Genomic DNA, 17,929 nt, shown 5'->3' on the forward strand with positions numbered 1-17,929 from the left:
TAGCATGTTATGCTGGGAGGATCCAAGATGGTGGCCAACTAGCAGTTCCCTAGATGAGTTCCTGACTTGTGACCAGCCTCACACCTCTGGCCCACTCCCTCTGGCCCAGGCATTTTATTGATTGATTAATTGATTGATCATATGGATTTAGACATGCCATCTAAGAGCAAGAAAAGAATCATAAACCCCATACAACAGAGAAACGATGAGGATTGACTTCTGTCTCCCCATCACAGAGAGAACATGAACTGTGAGTAATAGATTTATGGTATGTTCTCCAAACCTAAGACATTTAGTAGGTTCATGATTGGATGTATTGTTTAATCCCACACTGTCAAAATGAGGATGACATTTTCAGGCTAAATGTGGGGGAGAGGAATCTATCTGATTGTTTTTAAAAATGGGCTCTTTCCCACAAAATACATAGCGTGTGTTCCCAAGGTACACTCCAACATAACCATGGTTTATGGAACTGACTCAATTTTTCTGGGTTTGCGTGATGTACTTGGGCATCAACTAACCTACCCACCAGGGCGTTCCACAAAAAGGTCATCAACTTGTGTTTTAAGGAGTTGTGTGGATATAGCTCCCCTTTCTATCTCTGAGACGTTGCTGTTATTCATCTATACCTGCACCCAAGGCATGACCTGGAGCAGAGGTCAACCCCCTTAACCCAGCAGATCTTCTGAAACTCAGGCTGAGGTTTTCCCCAGTGTTACCTGGAAAGGCCAGGAACTGAACTGAGAACCTTTGGTATGCAAAACAGGGGCTCTCCCCCTGAAAAAAAAATAGAAATAAAAGAGTGGGAAAGACACAGTGATGAATGTTTGGCCACTTTGGCTTGGGGAATGTGAGGTAATAATACACAGCTTGAATACCTGGGAAGAATTTTGAGTGAAACAAAGATTGGAAACAACCCTTGCAGAATGCAAAACAGAGAGTGTCATGCAGAATCATTTTCTTATCTTTCCCCCCACTACTGGTTCTTTCCTCCACAGAGGAGACGATTGGGTGAAATGTTCTTAAGTAGAGTAGGGTACACCTGTATTTAGTAAGTGGCCAAGGGGGTCAAAGTACAAACATCCAACTGTTCACTGTACAATCTTCTTGCCATGCTCTGAGGCCTCCCTGGCTTCTCTCAACTCTTCTACTCAACCCCAAGTCAAGATAACCCATGAGAGAACCACTTTGAGAAGACTTTTTGAGGAGCATGGACAACTAGAGAGGCTGCAGAGAAGCGGAAAGAGGACAACTGAGAACAGCATCATCAGCAGTAGCACCAGTACCTACCTTTCATATCGTACAAATTCCCAAAAAACAAGGAAAAAACACCCTGAGAAATCCAAAAGCAGTTCTCAAACATCCCAAAAGAATGTGGAAAATCAGAATCCTGCTGTAATGGAAAGAGGGAATGGTCTTGAGGGACAGAAGGAAAAACCGGACAGATAAAAGAAACCTGAATCCAGGGCAGAAATGTAATTTGAGAAAGCGTCTCAGACATGCCATGGAGATAAAGGGAGAGAGGGGGGAAGGGAATTCAGGCTTGCAATAAAAGTGAGGGCCTGCAAGACTTGGGTTTCCTAATCTGGTCTATCTGCTTCCTAGAGGAGGAGAAGATTCATGAAATGACCAAGCAGATAATGGCACATTTAAAACAGACTCAACCACTTTTGTTGGGCATCTTCTCATGCCCGTGCAGGTCACAGGAGCATACAATAAGAGAATGCATTTTGCATTTCCATTTTTTTTTTCAAGGAGGGGATTCATCTCGTAATGTCCTGCGCCATAAATTCCTCTGCTCCCCACGACAGTGGCCTCTTCAAGAGCCCGAATTGCTTCATTTCACCGCTGAACATAGGCCAGGAAAAAGAAAGATGATTAATTGGACATTTTAAAAAGTGTCAGCTTATCTGCCATTTGCTGTTTGTGAACATCTTTGATGCAAGCCGACAGTTTCCTATTTCCCCCCATCTCCGTCACTCCCGTCAGAGCTGCCAACCCACCAAGATGTATAATCGGAGAGAAAAATAAGTGAAGTGTCCCTTCATTCTGAATCCATCATCCTTCTTGCTGAAAGGAGGAGGCACAGCAGTGGCTGGAGATGAAAAATCACTGGTGGTACACTCAAGTGAGTTAATAATAATAACCGTAATGTAAGCCCTGGGATTGAATCCGGGAAACCATGCTTGGCTTGAACAGAGTTTCTTCTTCTGCTCCAGATTTGAGGGGTCTGGTGGGAATCATCTTAGAGTGAGCTCCTCAAAGGTGACCCCAACCCTCATCTCAGAAGGAAAGTTTAGAAAGATAAAGATATCCAGGCACTAATACAAACACTAATACAAATACACAGGACGTTCCCTTATTCCAAGAGGCTTTTTGTCAGCCCTTTGAGGTCGTTCAGACAAGAAGCACAAACCATGAGTACTAACATTACCTTTATTGTAAGGTTACAGTGACAGAACCTTGCAAGTCTGAAAGTATTTCTCCCCTCCTCTCCTTTTGCTCTCCAGAAAACTAGAGAGGGTCCCTTCTGAGATGCCTCCCACACCTTCTGAGGGTTGAGATATCTCTTGCATGACAGCTGTCTAGATTCCTCCTGTCTCCCAAGGTCATTCTCACATCCCATTATGCTTTTAGACTTCCCAGCCTTATATACAGATCTGGAACTCCTTAAGGGAACCCCTCCAAGTAGTAATCAGGCCTGACCCTGTTTAGCTTCTAACACCAAGGGAGCCTTCTATGTAATGAAGACATGCACGGATGAAACAGAGAGCCAAATCTGCCTTTTCAAAAATGAGTATCAAGAATCTAGACCTCGGGAAATTTGCCACTGCAATGTTTCACCTAAAACAAAATGCTTTAGAGAATTTGGTAACTTGCTTGGTAGAAACTTTAAAGAAAAAGGAAAGCATTGATTGAAAACATCTACAGTTTTGTGTAAGTGAGACGACTTAGTTATGCATTTGTAGGTAGTCCCTGGATCATATATATTCCTTCAGTTTTAAAACAATTGTCTGACAACGCTTAAGGGATGTCCAAGGGGTTTAAGTAAGAATAGTGGGTTTATTTCAGACAGTCTTCAACCTCAGTGTTGTTTTGGAGAACTTGAACACACATGGACAGATTTGCTTTCAAGCTCAAATTCATGATCATCCTGGAAATGGTTATCATCTCTTGTCTAAGACTGACCCCATGTCTTGGATTCTAAAATGTTTAACAGGTTGAAAAATAGCAAAATATACTTCCATCAGTGTTCTTGGGGGGGGGTATTCTCCTGAAGTGCTTCAAAAGCAAGTGGGTGGATGATGGAGTTAACATTTAGTTCTGCCTGACATACAGACATAACAACTCACTTGTGAAACAGTCTCCTCCGAATCTTCCCCCGAAGAACACTGATAGCATGAATTACCTTAAAAGAAAAAAACTCATTAAAATTTTCCATTATGAAGTGAGCTAAGTAGATTTGATAAACAATTGGATCCAGAAATGGCAATGTCCTAGTGGACCGAAAAGGCTATTCTCATTTTCAGAGACTGTGGAAGCATATGATAATTTGATTTCTTTCGCCATACGGGAGTTAAGCCAGCCGGATTATTATCATTTTTGGGGGAAGGACTTCCTAAGATTGGCCCTTAAAAAATACAGCCAGGAGAAAACTGAACAGGACTTTCCTTTTGTGACGTTGGCAAGTTCAACGGAACATGGAATCCATCTGTAATGTTGCTATGCTACCTTGCCTGTTGAAATGAAACTTTGTGCTGGATTCTTTAGCTCAACAGAAAGATGTGAGGGATAAAGTAAGCAGTTTGGGAACATTTGTGGAATGTGGGCACAGGGTGCCCACTCTTGGCATTCTTCAACCTCCTTGCACCACCAACTTGACTGTTTCAATATTTTCTCACTTAAAAAAAGAAAAAGAGAAAGAGAAAAAGAGAAAAAGAGAGGAACCTGAGATGTAACAGAGCTAAATATCAACCAGAGCTTCTGCCCAATCCCTAAAACCTTGTGGGGAGACTAGGTTGCCCTTCCTTGATCTAAACCATCTTTCTTCAAGCTGATCCTCTCCAAATGGGTTACAAGCTCCTTCACTCCAGCCACAGTAGCTAATTGCTGCTAGCCATGTTGGGTGGGATTCAGGAGAACTGGAGGCCCCCATGTTTGGAAGCCAGTAGCTTTGGGAAGACTGATCTAAATTCTCCTCTGTTCCATTTAAGGTTGTCTTTTCCATGAAGCACTCCTTAGCATTCCCAGGACCCATTTCCAAGGGGCAAATCTAAACTGGAAGTTGTTAATCTAGTTTCGCCCAAGGCCAATAGAAGGAATGTGTCTGTATTAATACTGTTTTAGATGACATCGGATTTGTCTCCTGTCTGTCTGTCTGTCTGTCTGACTGACTGAATTAATTTTTCAGCACTGAACTGTAAAGGAGAAATTAAGGGAAGTCCAATATCTGCTCCCGCCTTGACAAAAGGAAGACTTGTCACCACATTTGTACATCAAAATTACTCCTGAATTATGGGTGATTTGTGAGAAAGCAATACCCAAAAGTATCTGCTGGGCCTGTGTCCAAAAGTGGAAATGAATTTATGACAAACTTGCTATTGACCCATTACTTATAAAGTCCGTTAAATTCATCTTAGACCAAGGCTTTCTAGGGGGAGGTGATTGATGATCCAAACTCACATAAATGGAATGAAATAGATTAAGTCTCCTCTTGAAATATTGTTAGCCATTAAAATGGGTGCATTTTAGTCTGCTTAAAACATGAAATACCACTTTAGTAGTTACTCCGGGCTCATACCTAATTGTATGCATTCTAATGGACCTGGGTTATTCTGAATTGGCAAGAGAAAAGATGAAGTTTCAGATATATTATGTCTTGGCTGTTAAGTTAACTACAGTTATAATATGGAAAGTAGTGCAGAGAACCTAGAACAATAATAATTTCTTAAAATAAAAGGCACGCCAAGATATTTCCCCAAATATACAGTGTGTTGTCAAAGTTGACTTTGGATCAGCTGGAATTTAGTTCTGCTGATTCGTGTATGCATATTTCTTATGTGAGATTTAGGGGGGAGTTCAGATGTGCAAGCAAGGGGAATGGAGTGCAACTTGGTGGTAGAACATGTCATTTGTACATAGAAGCTCCTGGTTCCAATATCTGCAGTCTCTAGTGAGAAAAAAAAAGAAAAAAAAAAGAGGTCATCAGGCTGAGCAAATATTCAGTTTGGATATTTGATTCAAAAGCCTTTCGATAGGATCTCCGGATCAACTCAACTTTCTGACTTGAATCAGAGAGGGGGTCTGAATAAGCAACACTGCATGTCTACAGACCAGCTCGAATGCTTTCGGACGCTTCTGTACCTGTACAGAAATGGGGTTTTCCCAAAAGATTCAGAAACCTGCATTGAATTAAACCACTTGGACAGTTTGAGCTGAATGTCTGAATCGTATGCAAGAGCTTTCCTGAACCATTGGATCCAGATTTGGCAGGATTTGTTTGCCCAGGCCTGGGAAGCCACTGGTGATACAAAAGACTTCAGTTTTAAAACAGGAACGGGTCATATTTTTATCTAGCTGGGGGCTGTCCACCTTTTAAATCAGAATTTTTGGGGGCTGACAGCAATTTTCCAGTGGCAAATAATATGAACTCTTCAGCAGTTGGTTCTTTACAACTTAATAGATGCGTTATGCCTATCAGAAGCTTAACATGCCCATGTAACTTCTCCATTTTATTGACATCCCCGTGGAGAAACTCATTCTGTTTTGAAAGAGAATTTCATTTCTTAAACCTACTTTCTAATCCAACTGGAGTTTGGAAGAAGAGGGCCAGAGAAATCAGCCAACCTTATTAGTTAGTGATATGAGGCAGCAATTTAAATAAGAGATTTCTCCCCCCCCCCCCCCCGCTCCCATCACCATTCTGTTGCAAAAATTAGAACACAGGGAACAGAAAACAGTGCAGCGATTCCTAATAATAAAAGCAATCCTATTTTTTTCTCACTGTTTTATGATTAAGTAAAATCACAGAGATGGCATTTTCATCTTCCTCCCCACATATTTCCCCCCATCCATTTGCATAAACTCTATCCTGCAATGCAGCAAAACCTTTAGAGATATTAACAAGATTATAAAAATGTCAAATCACATTCAAAAACTGTCGCTAACAGGAATGTTTTAATTATGAATAAATAAGGGGAAAACGCAACTGCTTTTCCTGCATGAAGAAGGTTGCCCTAGGTATCTGTACTTAGGCTGAGAGATGTACAAATGCTGTAAAAACGCCTCCAACCTTTCTTTAAAATGAGATAAGAAAAAGGATTATTCTGAGAAATAAAAAGAGAAGCATAAAACTGATAAAACATTACTACTCAAATGCTATCTATATACACAGTCATTACAACGGATTAATGGGTTTGGAACAGGATGTCTATCTGCCCCCCCAAACCAATGGCTTTGCTGCCGAAAATGAGAAAATGTGAATGTTACTCTGAAAATTGATTAAGAGAGGATTAGCATGAACTATTGTGATAATCAGACCTAGTTCAGATAGATACCCTAAACTACCCCGCTGAAATTCATGATTTCTCAGAAGCGCTCGGTGCTTTCAAGCCAACTTTATTGCTTAAAATGATGGAAGATCACCGGTGTTGCTTGCTTCCTGTTAACATCTGTCTATGGCATCCAAGAGGGTGTGTGTGTCTCAAGACAGGCAAGATGGTGGTCACAGTATCACAATCGAAACCCTGCCTCTTTTGTTCAGGCGTTGAGATCGTGAGCACATACAAAGAAGCAGGGCCTTGGCTGACATACCGTGATCACCAACCTGCCTGGTTTGATTGCCCACTGCAGAACTTGTCATGGACAACAGAACCTTCATGTCATACCCCTTGGCTCCATCGTCCCTTAATCAGAGCTTCAAAAATATTTCTGAAGAAAATTCTCTTTCATCCCATGGAATGAGAATAATATAGAAACTGCAGATTAAACCCTTCATCTGAGACCCGCTCAACTCCCTTGATTTCCCCAAATTACATTTGGAGACATTTTAGGATAAGCAACCACTGAACACTGCCTGGAGCCCACCACTGCAAATTAAGTCCATTTGAGTCCATGGAGACCATCTGCTACTGTTTGGCAGTAGAACTCACACATATGCGTGGAGACCTATTCCTTAATTCCTCCACCCCACATATAATGGAAAGAGGGTAAGGCTGCTGGCCCAGGTCTCCACAGACAAGCAGAATGTCCTAACAGACCAATCAGAGCAATGGTTTACATAATTCTTGGATACAAAGCTAATTTTGCGTGATGACACAGACGCAAACTTCATTAAAAGTGATGGACATTTCAAACCTCCAAAGTTTGGGGTTCTCTCTACCTAAACCCTTAATATTTCAGTTATATGGGACTTCTTAAATCAGAACAGACTCTCAGCAGTATGGACAGAATTTATCGTAGTTCACAGTTTCATCTGATGATTCATATAGGACTCGCCATGACGCCTGACATTTAGAGTCTGTTTAGAATTTAAGAGAGATTTTCAGGTTTTAAAAATGATATAATATACTCAGTGATTTACAATTAATGAATGATATGCTGAAAGAATTCTATGATACTTGCAAATCCCTTGCTTTTTCACTTGTATCTTTTCTCCCTTTTTTTGGTTCTTGTTTCTTCTTTGCATGTCTTTGTATATCTGTTTTTCTCTTAAAACATGCCAAGTGACAGCAACATCAGGAAGAAGGAGTATGAGAAGGTGGAGAAGGACCAGTGCCTGAAGGAGGAACTAGAGAGGATGTGGAAAGTCAAGGCCAAAGGGGTCCCTGTGGTGCTGGGAGCACTTGGGGCTGTGACTCCTAATCTGGGAGAGGGGCTCCACCAGATCCCAGGAGCAACCTCAGAGCTCTCTGTCCAGAAGAGTGCAGGGCTAGGAATAGCTCAGATCCTGCACAGATCCCTCCAACTCCCAGGCCTCTGGTAGAGGACCTGAGATGAATGAATGAAAAAGTGAAAATCTCATGAGATCACAGAAACCTCACAAGATTTAGAGATCTTGAAAGATTTCAGGCAGGAATCATAGAACCTGGTGAGATTTGGAGCTCTCCTATGACCTGGATTTTTCAAAAATGATTTTTCAAATGTATTTTAACAGCCTTGCAGAAGTTATCTGAAGAGGGATAAGTCACTCTTGACTTACCACCTCTGGGCACTGCACTGTCAACTGCTGATCTAACACAGATGACCAGCTGCTTCCCAAAAGACTAGGTGTTTTCTAGAGATGCCAGGAATTGACCGCGGGAGTCTCTGTGTGCAAACCAAGCTCTCTACCATTGAACTACATCTCTTTCTTTCTTTGTAGGAGCTGTCACAGTGAAATTAAGCTAGGACTCAATGTGCCCGATTCATGCCAGTTTCTCCCCTTGCCTTTGCATTATTCATCACGCTTTCATCTTCTGTGCAAAACTCAAATTCCACCCCACCCTCAACAAAGCCCTGCCAGCAGAAAATATTTCTTATTTCCAAAGACACCTTTGTTCTTTTAGCTAGTTTGCTTGCTCTTCTTTTTAGCACTTCAGTTGAAAGTCAACAGAAGCCTTAAATGATGTTCTAATCATTGGCAGCTTGGCAACAAATGAAAGGTGAGAGCAATACAGAAGGGTCTCTGTTGTTTGGCTTTGCATAGAAGAAGAAGTCTTGGGGGGGGGGAGATTGGGGAAAAATATGTGTTTTTCAAATCATGGAGCAAACATATGTCATGCTTGTTTTTGGAAAATGCAGGTGGTGCAAAAATGCTTCCACGATGGTAACTCAACATCAGCCTCAACTTGGAAATACAGCTGCATGGAAAAGTTGTCTACTCAAAATAACTTCTCTAAGATTTGCCTCCCCAAAATCCAACCAACCTAGGAATAAATGAACACAAATGTATTTGTAAGAGTTTGCCACTGCTTGTAAATTCCCTAGAAATGGTGCAGAAAAGAATTTGCTCTCCAGCTGAAGGATATCTCAGAGCAGGATATTTCTCTCTCTCTAATCAACTGTCAAAAGTCAGAATGAATTAGAAGGTTATCTCCATACAGGTTGGAAAATACATGTTAAAGACAACATGATCTTCTTTTAGGGATTCCAGCAATCTCTTTGGTTAACCCAACCTTGATCTCTGTTTCCTGAGGGCAGGAGGTTATCACTGGCCCTGAGTTGGGTTGGCAATGGGTTTAGAGATACAAATCAATGCTCTGGTTGCTCCAACACAAATAGATGGAGATGAATGGGTGGAGTGAAGGGTCTATTTCTGTACATCAGGAGCCCACAATGATCATTGGGTTAAGGGTCCCTGAGAGAGAGGGGCTGGACAGAGATATGGGGATATCCTCAAATTGAGGGGACATTCATCCAGGCCAGAAATTTGGGACAGAGTGGACTTCATCCCCCCCTTTTATTCTTTTTAGTTATTTTAAGCTTAACTCATCTATGCCATGGCTTATTTTATAAAGGGGAAAATGTGCAGAAGTGTAATGCTGTGGCTGGCCCTCAGATTTTGGTGACAGGATCCCTAGGGGTTCCTGGGGTCTCCAAGCACAGGTTAGGGTCCCCCAGCACCTTCATTTATCTACTACTGTCTCGGCTGAAGCATTTTATTATTCATTTTCCCCATTCCATATTTCAGGCTGCTCTTTCTTCCTCTCCACACCCCAATTGTGTCCTATATTTTAATTAATGTAAACAGAATTTATTGAATAGTTGCTTGCAAAACACAAGAAAAAGCAAGGCTAGAGGTATAAAGCAAACCGCCATGAGGACCAATTAGAGGGGGGTGGGGGGGATAGGATGCCTAGAGAGACCCTGAAAGACACAATTTGCTTTCTTTGGTTCTCACTTCTTTTCATTTCCCCTCCTTGCTAAATCACCTCTTCTCTTCCCTTTCATAACGAACCCAGAGTGAATATTGACAGCCCGGTCTTTCTGCCAGCCTCCCTTTGTGTCATGTAATACACTTCAAACTGTGATGAAGACACAGTGGTGAGGCCTTCTACGTTCGCTTTTTCATACCTCTCATTTCTGGATGGATGGATCTGGGCTCTTACAACAGATCTTCCTCTCCTGCAGGATGGTGTGCAGAAGATCCAAACTGGGATTCCCGCAACTCCAGAGAAGGCTGGGAAAAACCTCTGCTCGCAACTCTTGTCAGCCCTTCAAGGTAGACCAGAAACCAGACTTATGAAGGCTAATACTGCTTTTGTTATAAGGTTACAGTAACAGAATCTTGCAAGTTTGAATGTGCTTCCCCTTCCTCATCAGACAAGACCCTGTTCATGAGAAGTAGGGAGGGTCTTGTCTGAGGTCTGAGACACTTACTCAGGTTACAGTTCTGCCCTGGACTCAGATTCCTTTTATCTGACTGTTGTCTTAATTGTGGCTCTTCCTCCTGTTCCTCAAGGTTACTCCTACTGCCTATTTCAACTCTGGAAAGCTGCTGCCCAAACCTGGGAATCTTCTAGATGTATAGCCTTCAACTCTTAGACTTCTCCAGCCAGTATGGCCGCTGCTGAGAATTCTGGGAATTGAAAACCATAAATCATCTGGAAGGAGCTCAGATGAGGAATCGGTGATGTATGGACCCTTGTTTTGACTGGGTAATAGAGCACCTGCTTTGCATGGGGGAAGCCAGGTCAATCCTTGGCATCTCCAAGACAAGCTATAGAAACTGCCGGTTGCTTTCCACAAAAGGAGGGGTATGGAATCCAGGTGCCACCTGGAAAAAGGCAGCTTCCTGTGTTTCTATCCGTGTTGATCCATTAAAATGAAGATTCAAAATCCATGTCATGTAACTTCTTGCAAGCTTTCACAGGAACCAGAGCACAGACTTAATTATCAATTCCATTTCATAGGGGCCATCAAAACATGGATCTGGATTTCCCCGTGGACTACAGACTAACGATTATTATTATTTATGTATGTATTTGATTTGATTGCATTTGATACTATTTTTATTGTATTTTAATTAATATTTATTTGTTGATTTTATTGTAAACCGCCCAGAGTCACTTCCTCGTGAGATGGGTGGTGTCCAAATTTGAAATATATATAAACAGTTAAATAATTTGTGGCCCATCAGCCAAGGTTTCTGACTCTGGGGAGCAAGAGAACAATTCCTTTTTGGCCCTCAATAATATTGCCAAAATAAAGGAAGCTGGAGGTAACCAGGAATGGGAATTTGTGCTGGAGCAGAGTCCAAATTTGGGATTAAAGAATTCTCAACGGTGGCCAGGCAAGGCTGGAAAGTTACTTGGGGAAATGACCATCATCTGGGGACTATCAGAACAAAACAGGTCCCCAGAGACAGTTTTGATCGAAATCTATACGGAACAGAAGAAATTGGAGTTGGAGGAGTGGGGAAAGAGAGAGAATGATCACGGGAGAACTAATACCCCCCAAAAGAGAGAAAGCTTTCTACATCTTGTCATTAGGAATTGACACCCCTCCGCCCCACAAATAATCTGCGTTTGAAGAACACCAGGGTTTGTGACAGCGGTCGTACAAATATATCCTTGCCAGCCGAGTTCTCCAATTGAGCTGTTTTCACAATGGCCTCTAATAGATTTCCAACACGTCCTCGCAATCCTGTTGCTTTGATGAGCCTCATCTGGTACGTTTTCTCAGCCTGTCTGTGCTAAGTGCAAATTTGGGTTTCAAGTGTGTTGTCTTCCCATCCTCATTACACAGCTTCTGCTCCAAATCACTTTTGTATCCAATGGTGTTCTTCTTTGTGCCTGGTGCATTAAGCTATATAATGATAATTACTTGTATGACAGAAAAAACACTGCCTTTTTTAGAGGGAGGGCTACGGTGGGGACGGACCCATCTAAGTGCTCGGCTTAGGAAAATCTCTTTTTTTATCCCGTTTTCATGCTGAGGGACGTGGATAATTTTGACAGGTCAAGCGTCTTAAGCTTTTTAGCATTTCCAATGCCACAATTGAAGAAGGAGAAGAAAAAGAAAAGATTCTTATTGTTTCCTTATGTGGACTTCACCCATTTTTTGGAGTAAATCAGGATATTGGTAGAAGGCGTAGTAGAATTTTTGAAAAAGGCTTCTTGCTGGTTTTTGGGAATATTCTTGGAAGGGGGAAAAAGGCAAATCTGGTTTATTAGCCTTTAGGTCAATTCCCTTTGCTTGCCCTCACTTTTCTTCACCCTCATTTACTGCTGCCCTCACCAGACATCACTGATGCCGCGGTTCAACTCCCTCTAACTGAGAGAATAGAATAGTGGCATATGATGATAGAAGAATGTGGTGCCAGCCCACTCACGAGGGGGTTTCTGATTTCTGATGGGAGCCAAGAACTCCTTCTCCAGGAAAGAACCAGGAGAAACTTTGGCAGTGAGTCAACCTGAACAAAAAGTGGGATATTACAAGAAAAAAAAGTACCTTTTTCTCCTTCCTTCCTTCCTTCCTTCCTTCCTTCCTTCCTTCCTTCCTTCCTTCCTTCCTTCCTTCCTTCCTTCCTTCCTTCCTTCCTTCCTTCCTTCCTTCCATTTTTCAGGAACAATATTTATCTAACTATAACAATTGAACAAAGAGAACATCGCTCAAAGTCTTTGAAAAAACTCATATTTCACAATTGCAACTTACATTTCTCTGGCTTCTGCAGACTTCCCCCTCCCCCCCCAGCCTTTGAGTCAATTTTTGACCCCTCCTGACTGCCTGGGCTAGTCCCTGAAGTTTTCCTGGCAAGATTTCAGAAGTGGTTTGCCCTTGTCTCCTTCTTCCTAGGGCTGAGAGAGAGAGGAACTCACCATCTTCTGGTTTCTAGCCTGATGCCTTAACCACTACATTAAACTCTCTGTCTGTCTGTCTATCTGTCTATCTCTCTAACGTAAAACTAGCAGTGAGCATGCTAGAGTTTGGTGCAGTGTTGAAGGCACCAGGCTAGAAACAGGGAGACCATGAGTTCTTGTCCCACCTAGGCAGAAAGCCAGCCGGGTGACCTTGGGCCAGTCCCTCTCTCTTAGCCCGAGGAAGGAAGCAATGGCAAACCACTTCTGAAAAACCTTGCCAAGAAAACTGCAAGGGCTTGACCAGACAGTCACCAGGAGTCAACACAGACTTGAAGGCGTGTGCATGCACACGCACACACACACAGAGAGCAGTGAACCTGGAAGATGGGCTTACTTCATTTGAATTACAAATCCCTTGCTTAATCTGTTTTTGAACGTACATTTTCCCCACCTCAAGTCAACTTTGGGAATCCTGGGTCAATTTCCCCTAGGCCTTTCTCCCCTTTCACTTTGCCCTCTAGCCCGCTGCATTATTAGAAAATTATTAAAGCGGTTTTCCTTAAACCAACCCCCTATTAAGCATCCCAAGACGAGTAGTTACCGAGATTAAATGTGACAGCCTCTCTAATGATGCAGAGAGCTTGGTAGTCCCACGATGCTAATGAAGTATTGATTGCATATAAGGAGTCCTAGTAAGTTCTAATGTCTGTGGCGGGTTGGATGTGGAATTTCCAGGCTCAAGGAAACCCACATTGAATCATCAGTGGCTGGATAGGAGACACCATAATAGGTCTGGTACAGGTTGAATGGCATTCCTGAGCATTTTTGAAAAGGAAGTAAAGAAAAAAAAACCTGCTAATTTTACTGCTTTCCACATGCATTTCACCCAATAAAGCCCTTTTAATACCCAACATATTCCAATTTTTTTTTTTTGCATGCAAGTCTCTCTTATCTGAAGTATATTATATGCTATTTCCAATGATGCATATAGATTTGCGCACAGTTTTTCCTAATAAGCACAAATTGCCCAGCAGGCTTTGTGTTTACATAACAGTACTGAATTATCTGGAAATATGCAACTGTCCGCTGGTAATTGCATTCCGGTTTACATATTAGCTAAGCTCACATAAAAAATTTCCTGCAGTCCCAGTGTAGTACAGTTCCCTGTGATTTGGGGTTTCTTGAGTTCTTTAATAATATGCACATGGGCATGAATAAAACACTGCAAAACAGTTTCTTTCTGGGGTGAGATTCTTTTGATTCAGTCTCGTGCTCTATCTGTGTGCATTGATCAAATACATCAGGAAAAGCTACCTTGGTGTAATTGTAGCTGAGTTTCAAGTTTACTTTACTAAACTTGAAACTCAACTACAATTACACCAAGATAGCTTTTCTTGATGTATTTGATCAATGCACACATGTACACATAAATATGAGACTTTCCAAGAAACATACTCAAAGAAATTTGAATGATCCTTCCTTCCTTCCTTCCTTCCTTCCTTCCTTCCTTCCTTCCTTCCTTCCTTCCTTCCTTCCTTCCTTCCTTCCTTCCTCCCTCCCTCCCTCCCTCCCTCCCTCCCTCCCTTCCTTCCTTCCTTCCTTCCTTCCTTCCTTCCTTCCTTCCTTCCCTCTTCCCTCTTCCTTCCTTCCTTCCTTCCTTCCTTCCTTCCTTCCTTCCTTCCTTCCTTCCTTCCTTCCTTCCTTCCTTCCTTCCTTCCTTCCTTCCTTCCGTCTGTAACAATGCAAAGGAAAGTGTGGTGAGGGACAGAATGGAGGGAATTCAAAATAGTACACGTGCATAGAATCATCAGGGCGAGGAAAACTCTGGACATTGGCTTTTCAGTGCAATGACTGGAGAAGACCTTGAAGAAGAGAAGGTCATGTTGAAAGATTATACTCGTCTTCAAACAGCTGTTGAAGTGGAGCAAACCTTTCCACTATTTGTTCTGAAGGATAGAGTAGAATCAATGGGGCTATTTGGAAGCAAGCAGATTTCAGCTAAAGGTTAGGAGAAACTTAAGAATATAAGAATAACACTGCTGAATCAGGCCAAATCCATCTTAGTCTAGCATTTTGTCTCTCCTGATGAGCCTCAAATACCTCTGGGAGGTTGCAAGCAGGAGGTGGAGAAACATCTCTCTCCCACCATTGTTCCCTGCATTTAGGATTTGAAGGCAAGTGGATCCAAATCTATTTTGTTGTTTAGTCGTTAAGTCGTGTCCGACTCTTCGTGACCCCATGAACCATATTGCGCCAGGCCTTCCTGTCCTTCACTGCCTCCCTGAGTTTGCTCAGTTTCATGCTCATTGCTTCAGTGATGCTATCTAACCATCTCATCCTCTGCCGTCCTCTTCTCCTTCTGCCTTCAATCTTTCCCAGCATCAGGGTCTTCTCCAAAGAGATCTCTCTTCGCATTAGGTGGCCAAAATATCTGAGCTTGAGCTTCATTATCGATCCTTCCAATGAGCAATCAGGGTTGATTTCCTTTAAGATTGACTGGTTTGACCTCCTAGCAGTCCAGGGGACTCTCAAGAGTCTTCTCCAGCACCACAGTTCAAAGGCATCAATTCTTCGGCGCTCGGCCTTTTTTATGGTCCAGCTCTCACAGCCATACATTACTACTGGAAAAACCATAGCTTTGACTATGCGGATCTTTGTCGGCAAGGTGACGTCTCTGCTTTTTAATATGCTATCTAGGCTTGCCATAGCTTTCCTCCCAAGGAGCAAGCGTCTTTTAATTTCATGGCTGCAGTCTCCGTCTGCGGTGATCTTGGAGCCCAAATAAATGAAGTCTGTTACTGCTTCCATTTCTACCCCTTCTATTTGCCAGGAATTGATGGGTCCAGATGCCATGATCTTAGTTTTTTTAATGTTGAGTTTCAAGCCAGCTTTTGCACTCTCCTCTTTCACCCTCATCAAGAGGCTCTTTAGTTCTTCTTCACTTTCTGCCATTAGGGTGGTATCGTCCGCATATCTGAGGTTGTTGATGATTCTCCCTGCAATCTTAATTCCGGCTTGTGATTCTTCCAGCCTGGCATTTCTCATGATGTACTCTGCATATAGGTTAAATAAGCAGGGTGACAGTATACAGCCTTGTCGTACACCTTTCCCTATTTTGAACCAATCGGTTGTTCCATGACCGGTTCTAACTGTTGCTTCTTGGCCCGCATACAGATTTCTCAGGAGACAGGTAAGGTGGTCTGGTATTCCCATCTTTTTAAGAATTTGCCACAGTTTGTTGTGATCCACACAATCAAAGGCTTTTGCATAGTCAATGAAGCAGAAGTAGATATTTTTCTGGAACTCTCGTGCTTTCTCCATGATCCAGCGAATGTTGGCGATTTGATCTCTAGTTCCTCTGCCTCTTCGAAACCCAGCTTGTACATCCGGTAGTTCTCGGTTCATGTATTGCTGAAGCCTAGCTTGTAGGATTTTGAGCATAACCTTGCTAGCATGTGAAATGAGTGCAATTGTGCGATAGTTTGAGCATTCTTTGGCGTTGCCCTTCTTTGGAATTGGAACGTAAACTGACCTTTTCCAATCCCGTGGCCACTGTTGCGTTTTCCAAACTTGCTGGCATATTGAGTGCAGCACTTTAACACCATCATCTTTTAGTATTTTAAATAACTCAGCTGGAATACTGTCATCTCCACTGGCTTTGTTGTTAGCAATGCTTCCTAAGGCCCACTTGACTTCCTCTCTAGGATGTCTGGCTCAAGGTCAGTGATCACACCAGCATGGACATCAGGGACATTAAGATCTTTCTTGTAGAGTTCTTCTGTGTATTCTTGCCACCTCTTCTTAATCTCTTCTGCTTCTGTTAGGTCCCTGCCTTTTTTGTCCTTTATCATGCCCATCTTTGCACTAAACGTTCCTTTCATATCTCCAATTTTCTTGTAGAGATCTCTAGTCTTCCCCATTCTATTGTTTTCCTCAATTTCTTTGCATTGTTCATTTAAGAAGGCCTTCTTATCTCTCCTGGCTATTCTCTGGAAATCTGCATTCAGTTGCTTATATCTTTCCCTTTCACCCTTGCTTTTCGCATTCCTTCTTTCCACAGCTATTTGTAAAGCCTCATCAGACAGCCATTTTGCTTTCTTGCATTTCTTTTTCTTTGGGATGGTTTTAGTTGCTGCCTCCTGTACAATGTTACGGACCTCCGTCCATAGTTCTTCAGGCACTCTGTCCTACCAAATCTAATCCTCTAAATCTATTCATCACCTTCACTGTGTACTCACAAGGAATATGATCTAAGTCATACCTGAGTGGTCTAGTGGTTTTCCTACATTCTTCAATTTAAGCCTAAATTTTGCAGTAAGAAGCTCATGATCTGAGCCACAGTCAGCTCCTGGTCTTGTTTTTGCTGTCTGTATAGAGCTTCTCCATCTTTGGCTGCAAAGTATATAATCAATCTGGTTTCGGTATTGACCATCTGGTGATGTCCATGTGTAGAGTCGTCTCTTGTGTTGTTGGAAAAGAGTGTTTGCTATGACTAGCTTGTTCTCTTGACAGAACTCTATTAGCCTTTGCCCTGCTTCATTTTGTACTCCAAGGCCAAATTTGCCTGTTATTCCGATTACTCCTTGACTTCCTACTTTAGCATTCCAATCCCCTATGATGAAAAGGACATCTTTTTTTGGTGCTAGTTCTAGAAGGTGTTGTAGGTCTTCATAGAAGCGGTCAACTTCAGCTTCTTCAGCATCAGTGGTTGGGGCATAGACTTGGATGACTGTGATATTGAATGGTTTGCCTTGGATACGCACTGAGATCATTCTGTCGTTTTGGAGGTTGTACCCCATTACTGCCTTTCCCACTCTCTTATTCACTATGAGTGCAACTCCATTTCTTCTAAGGGTTTCTTGCCCACAGTAGTAGATATAATGGTCACCCGAATTAAATTCACCCATTCCCGTCCATTTCAGTTCGCTGATTCCCAAGATGTCGACGTTCAATCTTGTCATCTCATGTTTGACCACATCCAGCTTGCCTTGGTTCATAGATCTTACATTCCAGGTACCTATACAGTATTGTTCTTTACAGCATCGGACCTTCTTTTCGCTTCCAGATATATCCACAGCTGAACGTCCTTTCGGCTTTGGCCCAGCCGCTTCACTCTTTCTGGAGCTACTTGGAATTGCCCTCCGCTC

Source organism: Python bivittatus, unplaced genomic scaffold (genome assembly GCF_059951505.1).
Source record: "Python bivittatus isolate LINGU-HERP-01145 unplaced genomic scaffold, Pbiv_v1 ctg000100_np1212, whole genome shotgun sequence".
In the NCBI taxonomy this organism is placed as follows: Eukaryota; Metazoa; Chordata; class Lepidosauria; order Squamata; family Pythonidae; genus Python; species Python bivittatus.